At 41.1% G+C, this 14,666-nt stretch overlaps 1 protein-coding gene across 4 annotated transcripts in view; it reads right to left on the bottom strand.

The window, feature by feature from the left end:
• SATB1 (SATB homeobox 1) overlaps window positions 1-14,666 on the bottom strand; it is a 100,003-nt gene that overhangs the window by 9,888 nt on the left and 75,449 nt on the right. The window lies entirely within an intron of this gene.

The raw sequence follows: 14,666 nt of genomic DNA, 5'->3' as shown, positions 1-14,666 counted from the left end.
AAAAAAAAAAAAAAGGAAAAGAGAAAATGCAGAACGACTGCCAACCCACTACTGAAAAAAAGCAAAACAAATTCAATGACAACACAATGGCAATTTATCATGGTCCATGAAACACATGACTGTATGCTCATTTTAAAGGAAAAATTAGCAGTTCTGAACTCAATATTCTAATGATGTGCTTTACCGACAGAATCTTGTTGTACCACACTGAAATAAAAATCCTGGCACCTTCATCTCTCAGCTGCTAATTTCCACCCAAACTCAATCTCTGATTTCCATTCCACTCTTTTTAGAACAGTTAATTCAAGTCGATTCCCTTCTACCGTTTTAATGGGTAAGGAGTACGCAATGATTTTTCACGGATTCAGGAAAGCAACCTCCTTTCACAAATGAATTTATTGTACCTAGGGAGCCTCACATACATGAAAAGAGACCCCTGGCAAGGCCGAGTCTGTGATAGTCAGGAGCATGGAACACAACTAGTTTTCCAGGGGGGAAGAGACTTTCATGTCCTCTAAGGAAAAAAAGTCACTTAATACAGGATATGTATATACTGTTGCCATGTACATATACATTTTAAACTTAAGAGCTATAAAAAGAGAAAGAAAATGACAAATAATTCTCACTGCAACTAAGAAGGAAAAATACATTAAAAAAAAAAAAAACAGAATGGTAATTTGTGTTCTAAAAAGGAAAACATTTTATAGTCTGTATTTATTCCCTACCCCTCACCCTCATCTTTTATGTGTTATTTGCAGAAGTATTTTGTTCCAATCTCTGGGGTGTATAGTATAATAATATATGATATTAAAAGAAATCAATCTAAATAGGGAGGTATTTGATACAAACATTTTAGTGGAAAGCATGAATTACATTTTAGCAACTAGTAGGAACAGGATTAAGTACATAATCCATTAAATAGTACTTCTCACACAAAAAAATTTCAGTATTGTAGACTAAACTACACCAGGCATTTTGAATGAGTACATTTTCAACAGCAACTAACTACAGAGCTAGCAATTTATCATTCAGCAAATAATTTTCTACTTTTAAAAGAATCTGTAAGTGTTACTTATGCTAATGAAGACAGTTTTTAATCTGCCCACAAACATGCTAATAGAGGGCAATTTTTTTTTTTTTATTTACAAAGCTGTCTGCGCTGGAGGGTAATTTCATATCAATGTTCTGTAAGGGGTGGGGGGTGAGTTCTAATTGTCAGAGCTACTGAATCTTTTACCCTATAAAGGCTTAAAGGTATCACAAAAGATGCAAGGTGACTAATGACGTTTTAAACGACTCCCTGAATGTTCGAGAAGGGACATTTTTACACTTTTTAGGTTTTATACGCACCTCCTCAAATACAGTGTTGAAACATACTACTTCTTCCGCCCCTAACACAGAGAAACACAGGTCTGATGGGGGTACACTCCCACTTGTAGGTGTGAAGCCTGCATCCTTCCTTCACACACCAACGTCTAACTTTTTTTTTTTTTTTTTTGAGAACAATCATAACACTTTGAACAGTGAGAAACAAAAGAGCAGCAAAGCAACCCTGAAAGCGTTCTCAATTATTCACTAGGTTAAAAGGGTGAAACGATACTTTAAATACATCAAATCTCATCGTCTGGGCCATTTTTTGGTAGCAAAGTGGTATTGATCTTTCCAAACGCTGAAAACTAACTATTTTCCAGAAGGTCGTTATTTGATTAAAGGCATTAAAGTTGAGGGCAAAGAAGCGGTGCACTGCTTCCTCCCCATTCAAATCATCACGTAATTTAATAAAAACCATCCCATCATGTCCTGTAATAAAAACGCTTATCTTAAGATATTATTCTTTACCTAACGTATTAACCTTTAAATGTTATGAAGTTCTTGAGGAGAAAAACCTTTGCTAAAGCAGATTATTCTATAACATAATGAGAGGCCTCCACCATTAACATTAATAAAGATACATGTTCTCCATGGAATTAGCAGGAAATACATGAATCTTCTTCCCCAGCTTACTAACATCTACTTTGTGTAAAGTAAGAATTTCAGCAGGCGCTACAAGTAACTTTTTCCTGCTAACTTAACATGGGCCTGAATCAAGAAAACATGGGAAAGAAATCTGAGCAGAGAGGGAGCAGTAAATGCATTTTCCATTCTAAAAGTAGCATTCTACATCCACTTTATCCAAAGAGGGGTTTTAAAAAGAAACATACTTAAATGGAATATATGCATACGTGTGAGCTCAGTGGTGTCTGACTCTTTGTGACCCCATGGACTGTAGCCTGTCAGGCTCCTCTGTCCATGGAATTTTCCAGGTAGGAATACTGGAGTGGGCTGCCATTTCCTTCTCCAGAAGATCATCCCACCCAGGGACTGGACTGGTGTCTCTTGTGTCTCCTGCACTGGCAGGCAGATTCTTTACCACAGTACCACCTGGAAAGCATATGTGTATATCCCCAAATACATTTATCTTCAGGGTGTGGTTTCTGATGCTTGTATTTTTGCTGAAAAAAAAAAATCACACTGGTTTTTAAAATTAATATTATTCTGAACTGCTAAACTGTTACTGTTTTAAACTCTCTCCAGATTCCACAGTTTATTTAAGGGACTCAGTATCTTAGCCAAAATCTGTGGGTTTCCATACTGAATTAATAATAGGTCATAAACAACCATCCATGAATTTCTCACTTGAGTAGATTTTTGCCACTCTGTCTTCAAGAGGTTAGATAAAGCTAGCAGAATTTCTGGAGGTTTGGCATTAACAAAAAGAAATGTTTCTACAGTTTAGGGGAAGCTCACATTAAAATTTAGTCAATTTAGAAGGAATATTCCGAATCACTGGTAAGTGATTTTTATCAATTTTGCTTAAAATTTAATTAAGCAAAAAAAAAGAAAGAAAATTACTTTTTCTCTGTGGTTTGACTGTTTACTTCCTTTTTACATTCTCAAAGGCATTGACTTGAGGGAGCATATAAATATGTGTTCTTTTCTTTTCCTATATATTGTTTGGTTCATAACAAGAGTATCAGATAGTTTGGGCAGAGTAGATAAAAACATAAAATGGTTCTCACTTAAAAAGACTGTCAGGAAAGTTTTAAAGAATATTTTCAGGAAGAATTTGAGGAGAAAAATTAATGAAGATAAAAGTATGAAATTATAGACAACATATTAAATTACCTGACAAGAAGATAATCTCTTAATTTGACTGAAACAGAATTTCTGAATAAAGCCTTCATCTTATTATTATTTTTTTTAATATATCTGGAAGATAACTAATTTAAAGACTAATTTTTTCAAAGACTTCAAACTTGCTTTCAGGATGGTGTCTTCAAAGTTTAAACATAAATCTGGCTTACATGTCTGATACTTGATACAGATTCTAAAAAAGAGTATGTTTTTCTCTCTCAATCTCAATGCATTTTAAAATATTACGTTAAGTTTCAGTCATAAGGTTTGGCTCTTGCTTTACATTTATACCCTCTGCCTTAAAAATCTTCCTTAAGGGAAGGGTGGGGGGATAGATTAGGAGTTTGGGATTAACGGATACAACCTGCTATATATAAAATGGGTTAGCAACAAGGACCTACTGTACAGGCCTAGGAATATGACTCAGTATCTTGTAATAACCCATAATAGAAAAGAATCTGAAAAAAAAAAAATATATATATATATATAACTGAATCACTTTGTTTTATACTTGAAACTAATTCAAAGTTGTGAATTAACTAAAACTTCAATAATAATCCAAGAAAATAAAAAATAAAATACCACATCTGTTTAAAAAAAAAAACACTTAAACTTAAGTCTTTATTCTCTCCTCCTTCTTGATATCAAGTGCCATTAAAAGACAGGAAACGCGGTATCTCCAAGGCTCCCCAAGGTTCCCGCTGTAACACTGGTTTCATCTTGGTCTCTGTTTCTACTGTAAAGACTATTCCTTTCCATTCTGCCCACCACTGACCTGTCGGCAACTTTTCCTTGAATGATGCTCTTACGCACCAAAGAATCGTTTTAAGTACATCCCAAGGATGGTTATCTTAAATTCAGAACAAAACAGCCTTTAAGTAATCATCCCCTGTCCTCTCTTAGGGGAAAGCGTATACCCGTGACGACTAGAGCTTTAGGAAAGGAGAGAAGGAGCGTTACGACAGACAGCTGTAACTCCTACAAAAAGCAAATACAATGTCCGGCTTGGCCTGTGGAACTTCCTGATAGGTAAATACACAGGTGCAACTAAGCTTTCTTGAATCCCCTTAGTCCACTTTGAGATGCCCTTGGAAAAGGGAGACCAGGATGAAATCACTGCTCTGGTCTTTGCTTTCAAACCACCCAACATTATCCTATTGCTCAAAATGACCTTGAAAGCTTCCCAAGAGGGAGAAAAAGGTTACCCTCCCTAGAGCTTCACGGGAGGGTCCTTCAGTCATGCTCGGGCTCACTCAGTCGTGCCCGACTCTGTGCGACCCCGTGGACTGTAGCCCTCCAGGCTCCTCCGTCCACGGGATTCTCCAGGCGAGAACACTGGGGCGGGTTGCCATTTCCTGCTGCGGGGTGTCTTTCTGACCCGGGGATCCAAGCCGCGTCTCCGGCATTAGGTGGCGGACTCTCGGCCACTGAGCTGACTGCAAACCCAATCACACTCGGGTCCTAATTCATCGGAGCGTTTATCAGCTGTCATTTCCCCACATTCTACGCCCATTCCCCACACTGTTTTCTCAAATAGAGGAGCCCTCTCCTTTGTTTTTTCTTCCCATGTAAATACTAACTCTCCTTCCAGTTACGCTCCATCACTTCAGCATACCAGTTAAGAATTACATCCAGGGCAGGCACTTATGCATGAGAACTTGAGCAAACCCCCTGAGTCCCCAATTCTCCTCAACAAAGTGCAGATAATCACGGCATTCATCTCACAAGACCGCGGCTGCTACAAATGGAACAGGCTTCTGTTCAGCCCAGTGCCTGGCCCGTGATAACCACAGGGGCTCTGATGACTTCACCCAAAGCGTCGGCCTTACGTGGCTCACATGGCCCGTGATAACCACAGGGGCTCTGATGACTTCACCCAAAGCGTCGGCCTTACGTGGCTCACATGGCCCGTGATAACCACAGGGGCTCTGATGACTTCACCCAAAGCGTCGGCCTTACGTGGCTCACATGGCCCGTGATAACCACAGGGGCTCTGATGACTTCACCCAAAGCGTCGGCCTTACGTGGCTCACATGGCCCGTGATAACCACAGGGGCTCTGATGACTTCACCCAAAGCGTCGGCCTTACGTGGCTCACATGGCCCGTGATAACCACAGGGGCTCTGATGACTTCACCCAAAGCGTCGGCCTTACGTGGCTCACAGGATAGTAGGGAAAAGGCGGAATCAAACATAGCTACTAGAGCAAAGCAGTATATAGTGAAGGTCAGTATATAGTGAAGGAGAGATGGGCTGGAATGCTCAAGGACGTCTTCGCTGATGAAGGGTCATGGCGGCTTGGCTTTGAAGAATGGGCAATATTCAGTTGGAAGAATAAAGAAAAAAAAAGAATTAGCAATAAGCTTGGGAAAATAGGTGGATAGTCGCTGTGGAATTCACCAAGCTTCCCATTCTTTCACCATCGTTCTCTGCCACACTTGCTTCAGGATGCTACTTAATCACTGTGACTTCATCTCCTCTATGTAATGTACCCCTAAGGTCAATTTGTTAAGAAATCCTATGTCTTTATTTTAACACTTATTCTAATAGTGATTGGTCAAGTGCCTTGTGTTCGCTAGACCTGAATTTACTCCTCTGTAAAATGGGGGTAATGTTACCACCGCTCCTAGGGTTTTAAGAATTGTTGAGAAAATTCACACTAGGGGCTTGGTGCACAGTAACAGTATGATGAATGATTATTTTTATCCTTGTCATCATCACAAATATAATCCAAAGGAATGTGGGTATCTGGGGAGTTAATGAAAATAATTCAGTTACCACATCCCAACCTGAACCCAGTATCTTTCCCCCACAACACAGCTCCTTCTGTAGAGTTTAACTGTTAATGGCATCTCCACTCACCCAGTCACCCGGGTGAGAGGTTGCTATTTGAAGCATAAATTGGTATCATCTTTCCAAAGCACAACGGGAAATGATGAGTGTAGAATGAGTAGCAATTACCTTTAAAACACAAATGCTTTTTTTGATCCAATAATTTCTACTTCTGAGAATTAACCCTAAGGAAATAATAAAGATGTATACAAATATTGAACTATAATAATGTTCACATTAGCATTGTTTGTAACAGCAAAAGTTGAATGCAACTTAAATATACCTCAATAGGGAATTAGTTAAAAGGTGAGTTTAGAGCATGAATGAATGAAAGGCATGTATGTGCACACGTGTATGCACGTATATGCATAAACATACACATATGTGCATACAAAGAACACAAATCAGGCTATTTCTAGTTAATTGGGATTTGGGTATTTTTTTATGGTCTTTCCTCCTTTATGATTTCTTTAAAATGTGTTTTTCTATACTGGCTAGTACTATTTTTCAATTTTAAAAAACCATGGTAAACAGCTTCAATTAAAAAAATCTGACTTTTCTTGTTTGTTTTCTCCATAAACAATCATAAATTCCCATCAATTCTACTCCTCAATGTCTTTTGAATTTGCGTCTTCTTTTCCATTCCTGCTCTCTGGCCCCGACCCTCAGCGTTTCTCCCACAAACTGAGGCTGGTGGACTTCTTTACTCCAACCCACCCCCATCTCTGCTGAGTTACATCTGTCATAAACACACGTCAACATGGACAGCCCCATGAAGGGCATGCTTTTCACCTGCCTTCACCCAAGAGGCTCACACTTGAGTGAGTGAGTGTAAAAATACAGCAGAAGATTCCCTGCAACACTGAAGTGGCAGAGAGTTGGGGGAATCAGAGGTAAATAGAAAAATAACACAGTCTGAGCCATTTAGTTCGTGGCAAAAAACTGTATACACCACTACAGTTCCTGAGGGCACCGTGCACGATAGCAGAGTCCAGCAACTTACACTCATAATAATGCTGCCTTTCGAAGAAGCAACATCGGAAGTGAGCTCAGCCTAGTAGGGTTAGGAGGCAGAGTGGCCCCGTAACAGGCTTCTGGGGCTCCTCTGGTGGCCCAGTGGTTACGGCTCCACGTGTCCCATGCAGGGGACACGGGCTTAATCCCTGGTCGGGGACTAACATCCAACATACCGCACGGCATGGCCAAAGATAAATAAATAAAGATACAACGATGCGTTAAAAAAAGAAGGCTTCTATCAAAGGCATATACATTTGACTATTTACAGCACAAGTTTCCTGGGAAACTTATCTTTTTCCAAATCCCTCAACCCCAATAAATGTGTGCTCTTATACCATAATATTATGAAGCAAATCTCTTATGTTGCATTAAGGCACTATTAAAAACTTTCAATATTTATTTTTTTCTTCAAAATTACAATGATCATGAAAAAATGTTGTGGAATATCTGTATATGCCATATGCAAAAAAAAAAAAACCTATAAAAATATGAACCTGTAACATGAGTAATTTTTAGATGATGGTTAACTCAATACACTAGCTGTCAGCTTACAAAAATAATCTATCATCAGGTTAATTTAAACAAATATTTCTGCCATTCCATTTTTCATTGATTTATATAAAACTTTTCAACACTGCAGATATCTCCTCAAATGGGCTATACCTCTCATTACTCATATTGAGGGGCTGCGAATTAAAAATTTAAATCTTCCCTCTATGATATTCTACGAGAGATAACAAAAGAATGTTTAAAACCAGGGGAAGGCAATTCGGGATTGTAAAAGTTATGGGGCTCATATCTTAGAGGAACCATCAAGCGGGCAGGGTCATTACAAGCTCCCAAGCTGCTTATGATTTTGCTGATAAAGTAACACCCATTTTGCGGCCAAAAACCACACTGCTTTATCCATTATGCAAAGCGACTCATCAGAAGTCAGCTTAAATGAGGAACTCGAATTGGGGGATTAAAAAAAAAAGGCTTAAAAGAAAGAAAGGGTGACTATTTCTAGAAGCACCACGGAGTCGCAGTGATAACGGCCAGGTCAGAATGTACCAGTGAAAGCGGACGCGGAGGCCCCTCCCCACCGCCGACCCTGCACCGTGCCCGGGAGGGCACGTCCAGAGGGGCAGGCAGAGCCGGGCCCCACCCTGGCCTCCTGGGCAAAAGGTCTCCCCGCCTTCCTCCCACCGGGACCGCCTTAGGAGTACGCCAGCTTTTGTGCGGGCAAAACTGCGGCTGGATGAATCTACTCCTGAATCATTCTGCCCTTCCACAGATAACCACAGAGTGCCCTCTATGTGCCCTCTACCGTGAGGCTGAGACGTGGGACAGACAGAAGAGGGACCAATGCTCCCAGCACTTGCTGGCCAGTGAGGAAGATCAGCTTAAAGTTCAGACTTAAGCTGACAGCCAAGGTATAGTTTACCTGGCAAAAAGTTTCCAGCCTGAGGGCAAAGGCACTGTCCCAAATGCTGGGCATCAGAATTCTGGAGAACAGGCTGTGTGGAGGGTTGTGTTGTTGTTTGAAATGTCACTGCAGTCATCGTCACCCGTGCTTACGTACTCTGGAGTGCAGGGTACTTGAAAAATAAGCATCTGCAAAAGTAATAAATAAATCTTTCCCAGGTAAATTTAAGAACTCTTCAGCTGATGTTTTAAAAAATTAGACTTTTTTTTTTTTCTTCTAACACACAACTGATCTAAACATTGGCCTCCCCTCTTTTGTGTGATGGCCCTTCTGGTAGTCTGGTAAAGTCCATTGTTTTCAGGACAATGTTTTTATGGGCCAGAAATAAAATACGTAAAATTACCAAAAAAAAAAAAAAAAAAATTGCACTGAAATACAGTCATCAAAATTGTATGTTATAGTAATATAACACTGTGTGATTCTTTATTAACATATAAATAACAAGATCTAAGACCTACCATAATTTTAGAGTGATGAGCAAAAACAGTATTTTGAGATTATCTACAATAAAAATGTGACATGAAAATATTTATGATTTTTATTGGTGACAAATCCTTAGGTGTTCCTAACAATACTGTCACCCGTTGCCTATACTGATAATTAAGTGCCAAACCTCAATAAGACATCAGTGAAATAAAGCTTTTTTTACTCTAAGTTCACGCGTGGACCCTTGGGGGAAGATGAGACACAGGTTAAGAATTCCTGAAGAGGGTGCCCCCCACCAACATCTGTGTGTCCGTATACATATGTAGATACGCACCTAAATATGTATGTTTCAAACATTATTCCAGAACTATCTCATACAAGCTCCTAGTAGATTAGAAAACGGTGGCATTTAGGAATTCTTGGAACAGATCTCCTTATCATGTTGCTTTTTTGTTTTTGCCGCTCAGGCACCACACCTCTTAGAGACGGGTGGAAGGGAACAGTTAATCACTAGTCAATGGTTCCCATATCGTGTTCCGAGGAGCCCCGGGATTCCACCAGGGGTGTTTCAGCAGTGCCCTGGGTGTGTGAGTGTGTGGGGTGTGCGCGCGTGCATGCATGTGTGTGTGGGACCCCACCCCCACTCAATCCCCAAGTCACTGGAGGGAAGACTTTTATCAGATCCATCTATTTCAGGTCTGGAGGAGAATGCCCTCATCAAGTGATAGTTTAAGAGCCTGAACTTTCCTAACTGACAGTTAACACCAGCACACGCGTGCACCCCGCTGTGTTTTCACCTGGTCCTGCTATGAACTCAGTAAATGGGTTTACAACCTCCGAATCAAGAAGCTGACTTAGCTCAGGTCACACCATCCCCAAACTATAAAGGTACGCACAGTGAGCAGAGTTGCCTTTAAGAAACGCCTATCTGCCTGGAGAGGAACACTAACAGTGTTTGTCCAGACACCTGGGTTTCCTAAAGACGAAGAAGTAGTGGGGCAGATGCGAGAAGGAAAAGGAACGGAATTAAGGCAGGGGCGGCCTTCGGGGGTGGAGGGAGGGAGGCCTGCAGACCAGTGACTGGCCTTTCTTCTCCTCACCTCTTCAAAGAGCAAATGGCCATAAAGAGAGCCTTGCAGATTTGAGAGCAGGCAGAAGGAAGCTAGCAAAGGATTGAAGAAAGAGAAGAAAGTGCACAGGAAAGACGGTAAAGGGAGGGTGGAAAAGGAGCCCGTGACCGCCTCATCCCTGTACATTCTATATACACCTCAGTGCTGAATTTATCCAAAAATATAGACGCAACTCTCTGCCTGGAAATTAAGCTTGATGGATAAGGCGTTAGTTCTTATGGTTACCCAGGGTCCAAGTTATTTAGGCTCTTTAATCAAAATACTAAAATAAAATCATTACCCATTAGGCTGTAACCCTTCCCCCAATCTCTAAACACACAAGCAAAAATTAATTGCAAGTCAGGAAAAAAGAAGGCAATTTAGACAGTAACAGCTTGGCATGGACCAAGCTGGATTTTCCTAATAGCATTTGTCTGTTTGTGAACGTATATTTTATTTACAGCCTTCACTTCCTTGACCCCACTGAAAGTAATTTATTTTTTACCTAATCTGCATTTCATTTTAACCACCAAATACTCCATCAATGAACCAGTCAAGTAACGCCCTGACAAGCAGCCTAGAGTTGGTATAAGGAACAAACAGGGGAACATTTAAAGAAGACATCTGGGGCTAGGCACTCCCCAGCAGCTATCAGACGCTCCAGGTACCAGGTGACAAGCTTGCGACTGAGAGTGTCAAGATAACTCCTGCACAGCAGCTCTCATTCCCTGCCTCCTTCACCCAGTTAACTCTCCTTTCCACCGACCTCTTCCAAACCTGTGACTGCTCGTGGACTGAGTCTGTTTTTTCCTCTTCGATGTGCTATCCTGCCCTGAAGAACTTTTGTTTTGAATCAATCCCCTAAAATGAGAAGTTAAAGGTGGACTTTCAGGCATCAGTTAAAAACCCCAAAAAAGACATGTTAAAGGAGGAAGCTCTTTAGCAATCTCTAATCACAGGGCGTTGGCAACCACTACCCCACCACATAGCAACCCAAGGCCAGGCCCTGACTGAACGGAGCTCGCCTCCTCTGCATGTCGGCCCGATTCTGCGTGGTCCCTGACAAAGGAGGCGGCTGTTCCAGCTTTCCAGCAACAAGTCTCAGACGAGAGCACATCAGTCCGGAGCCCAGTGCGCACTACGTATCACGGAGTTCACAGCCTGGATTTCAAACAGCCCGTTCTCACTACATGTCCCTCATTAATAATTCTTTTAGGCTAAAATGCCCCCAAAACAGCACTGTGTCCCTGTCAGCTAAGCCTTCCTTTATTCAAAACCTTGCCCCCCTGGGACTCATCCCCATACAACGTACCTGCCGGCGGTACCCTCAATCAGAACAGCATCCTTCTCCACACTCGTGCGCCTGCTTCAGCAACAAACTCACGGAATGTGGACCTGCCCAGGACGCGACAGTCTGACCCAAGCTGGTTCACTCTCCTGAAGGGGAAAGTCAGAGGCCTGGCAGGCCAAGCAACTTGCCTGGGTCTCCCCAACATGACGGACGGGGACCTGGGACCCCCTACTCTTTGCAATCCCCAAGGCCTTCTCTGAAAGACGATGTTTACGTACAAGTTGTTATAGAAACCACAAGTGACTTTGCAGAGCAGTACGTTTCTGACACAGATAATCAGGAACCACACTCTCCTCTTTCCTTCAGCTTGGAGTAAAAACACGGGCTACATGATAGATGATATTGACGACTTCAACGATGCTGGTGGAAAATGCTGACATTGAAAATAGAGTAAATATTCAAAGAACAAATTCTGCTTCCTGAACATCTTCCTGAAGATCTGCATGACCGCAGAGTGGGTGAAGGTGGACTGAGCTGACAGGTAGGATCAAGTTTATAGACTCCTTTTCTACTAATCTTCAGCCAGGACTTGTTAACAGATACATGAAAACTGTCTTTGCATTAGACAGGGACCCAGTAGGGTCCATAAAGAAAATTTCAATATTTTCCTTGAATAATGGGGATTCTTGGAGTCTTGTTAAATTTAATGGAAAGACATGTTCTTGTCTCCTACTCAAAACTCAAACTTCACATATACTCTAGCATCCCTGAACAGCTATTCTTTTTTTTTTTTTTGGTTCTTCCTCTTCTCTTTTGTATCCACAGGTATACTTAAGACAAAAAGAAATCCTAACCTATGAAAACTAAAGTTTGCAAACGTGGAAAGCTGGGGATGACTTCTTAGGTTACAAATGGAAACTTTCACTTGCAATGAAAAAAGGCAAGTTTCCATTAAGTGCCAAGTTCAATGACTGCAAAATGTGATTTCACTTGCATGCTGGCTCACCTATTTTGAAGTCGCTGTGCAAAATTCTTCAGGGTCATTAAAGCAGAGGCAGGACAGGAGTCAAAAGCTGTAATTTCTTACCCCCACGTTTCTTATTTCTTCGACTCATCCCCATACAACTACATTACAGATACAGCAAATCTGTTTCTGGGTATCCTAGAATACACGTGACACCAGCCATGGTGGGTGGACCTCACTGATTAGCAACTGGTGCTTTCACTTCTGTGTTAAGGAGGATTCTGAGGTTGTATCTGCATTCAACAGAAGTCAGTACAGTGACAGGTAGTGTGAGACTTTAACTTTCCACGATAACAGTATTGCAAAATGACTACGCAGGCCAATTAAGACTGAAGACATCAACCATGTGAACTGCTCAGCAGTTCAGATGGAAGGGGGATTCTAAGACAAATACTTTCTTTTCCTCTAAAGTGATATTCAGGCCAAAAGAAAGAATGAGTAGGCAGAAAAATGCTAGTTGCAAAGCTGGAAGATATTCTGAAGCAAACACAGAGCAAACGGTGAAACACTGAGAAGGAAAACTAAAATAAGGAAATAGGAAGAGAGGTAAGTGGCTAAAGAAAGGAGAGAAAGGAGAAAAATCCACTATTCCGTGGGAAATGGCACCTCTTATCAGGGAGGAAATTTCGAAATGAGGCTCATAACTTCAGTAGTAAAACAAAAATAAAGATAAAAAGGAAGAGTGTATTTTATTTGGCATTAAAAGATATTTAACTAGCTCGATCTACATTTTAAATGGTCTCTAAAGTGGATTGTTGCAAGCCTTCTCTAGAGGCACAGTTCTACATTACCACAGAGCCTATTCCTTCCTCCTCTCTTAATTTCAGTTTTCCACCAGCTTTTGCCTTCTATGGCTCCAATACTTTAATTTTCTTATGGCTGGATTCTTCTGAGACTGGTGATAACTCTGGCCTTAACGGTTACCCGGCACCTGCACTCTCTGCCAGGCTGTCTCCACTATTTCTAAAGAAACAGAATTCACTGGTTTTCAGTTCTGCCCTTCACACTGATTCTGCAAATCAACACACCTCTCTGGGAAATAAATTTTTGATGGGTCCCTTTTTGTTTTGGGATTGTGAGGAATATGATTGCCATGCCTAAACTAACAACTTTTCATTGACAAAAATAAGGGAAACTCTCCTTTAAAAAACTGAATATACCCACTGTAGAAGTTCTTTCAGAACTTATGTTAAAAAAAAAAGGTTTGACACTGACAAAAAGGCAGAGACTAAAGGGATATTATCATTTCCATCCAATAAATAAATAAAAGAAAGAAAAAAGAAAAACTGTGCAAAAAAAGAAAAAAAGGAAATGGAGAGTACCATCTTTTTCCATCTGAGTTTTGGCAAAAGTGAAAAAAAAAAAAAGGAAGTTGATGATAGTTTGGATAAAACTACCTGAAAAAAAAAAAAAAAAAAAACAGGCAACTTCTCTATTTTTCTAGACAACTTCTGTCCACCACATTTTCTTTTTAAGAGCATCTCCAACATATGCACATGCAGACCCCAACTCTTAAAAAAAGGGGGGGGGCCTGAAATTTTAGTTACACCACATGTGGTTTTCATTTGTGAAAAATGAACAAGCTGTTTGTGGTTAAACTGTCTAATCGCCTGTTATCAATCTAGCGCTGCATTCAAGATTTACAGGACCCATCAGCTTCTGTGCTACATTAGCTGCAAAGCGGGGAGGAGAGGAGGAGGAGGAGAGAGTTTATCCTGAGGAATAATATTTCCAACGCAGCCACGCTCGTACTACATCTGGTTGTGCTGGTAGCGGCAGTTAAATTGAAATATTTCACAGCGTGTGTCAGAAACGTGCAGAATGGTAATTATGACAGATCTGATTAAGCCCGAGTGCCACACGCTCCCTGGCCAGCGCCGGTTGTGCAGGTGTGACCTTGTGCGTGCCTGCGTGTGTAAATAAAATTAATTACAAGCGAGAGGGTGAAGGCTCCGGTGACATCACAAAGCGGAGGAACTCCCAAGGGGGAGACCTAATGGAATATTTTCCCTCAGTCTAATAATACAGTTCATATTGACTTGAGGTAATTAGTGGGATCATTAAAGCAGTTTTCCCGGCGTATTTGGCTGCCTGATCAGATTAGTGAAAATGTTCTTCAGAACAAGCCCTGTGTGGTCTGCCAGAGAGGAGGAAATAAAAAGCAACAAAGCATATTTTGGAATGATAAGCAGCGCTGGACTTGTACTCCAGGAAAAACACACACACACACACACACACACACACACACACAACTCTCCACTCCTCTCTGGAGCTTTCAGACCTCACGGTCCTGTCCGTTTTCATTCTGCTATCCGACTTGTGTATT

Source organism: Bos grunniens, chromosome 1, assembly GCF_055505025.1.
Source record: "Bos grunniens cultivar Pamir isolate PY7600 chromosome 1, Bosgru_T2T1.0, whole genome shotgun sequence".
Classification (NCBI taxonomy): domain Eukaryota; kingdom Metazoa; phylum Chordata; class Mammalia; order Artiodactyla; family Bovidae; genus Bos; species Bos grunniens.
This window is presented reverse-complemented; position numbering and strand designations above follow the sequence as displayed.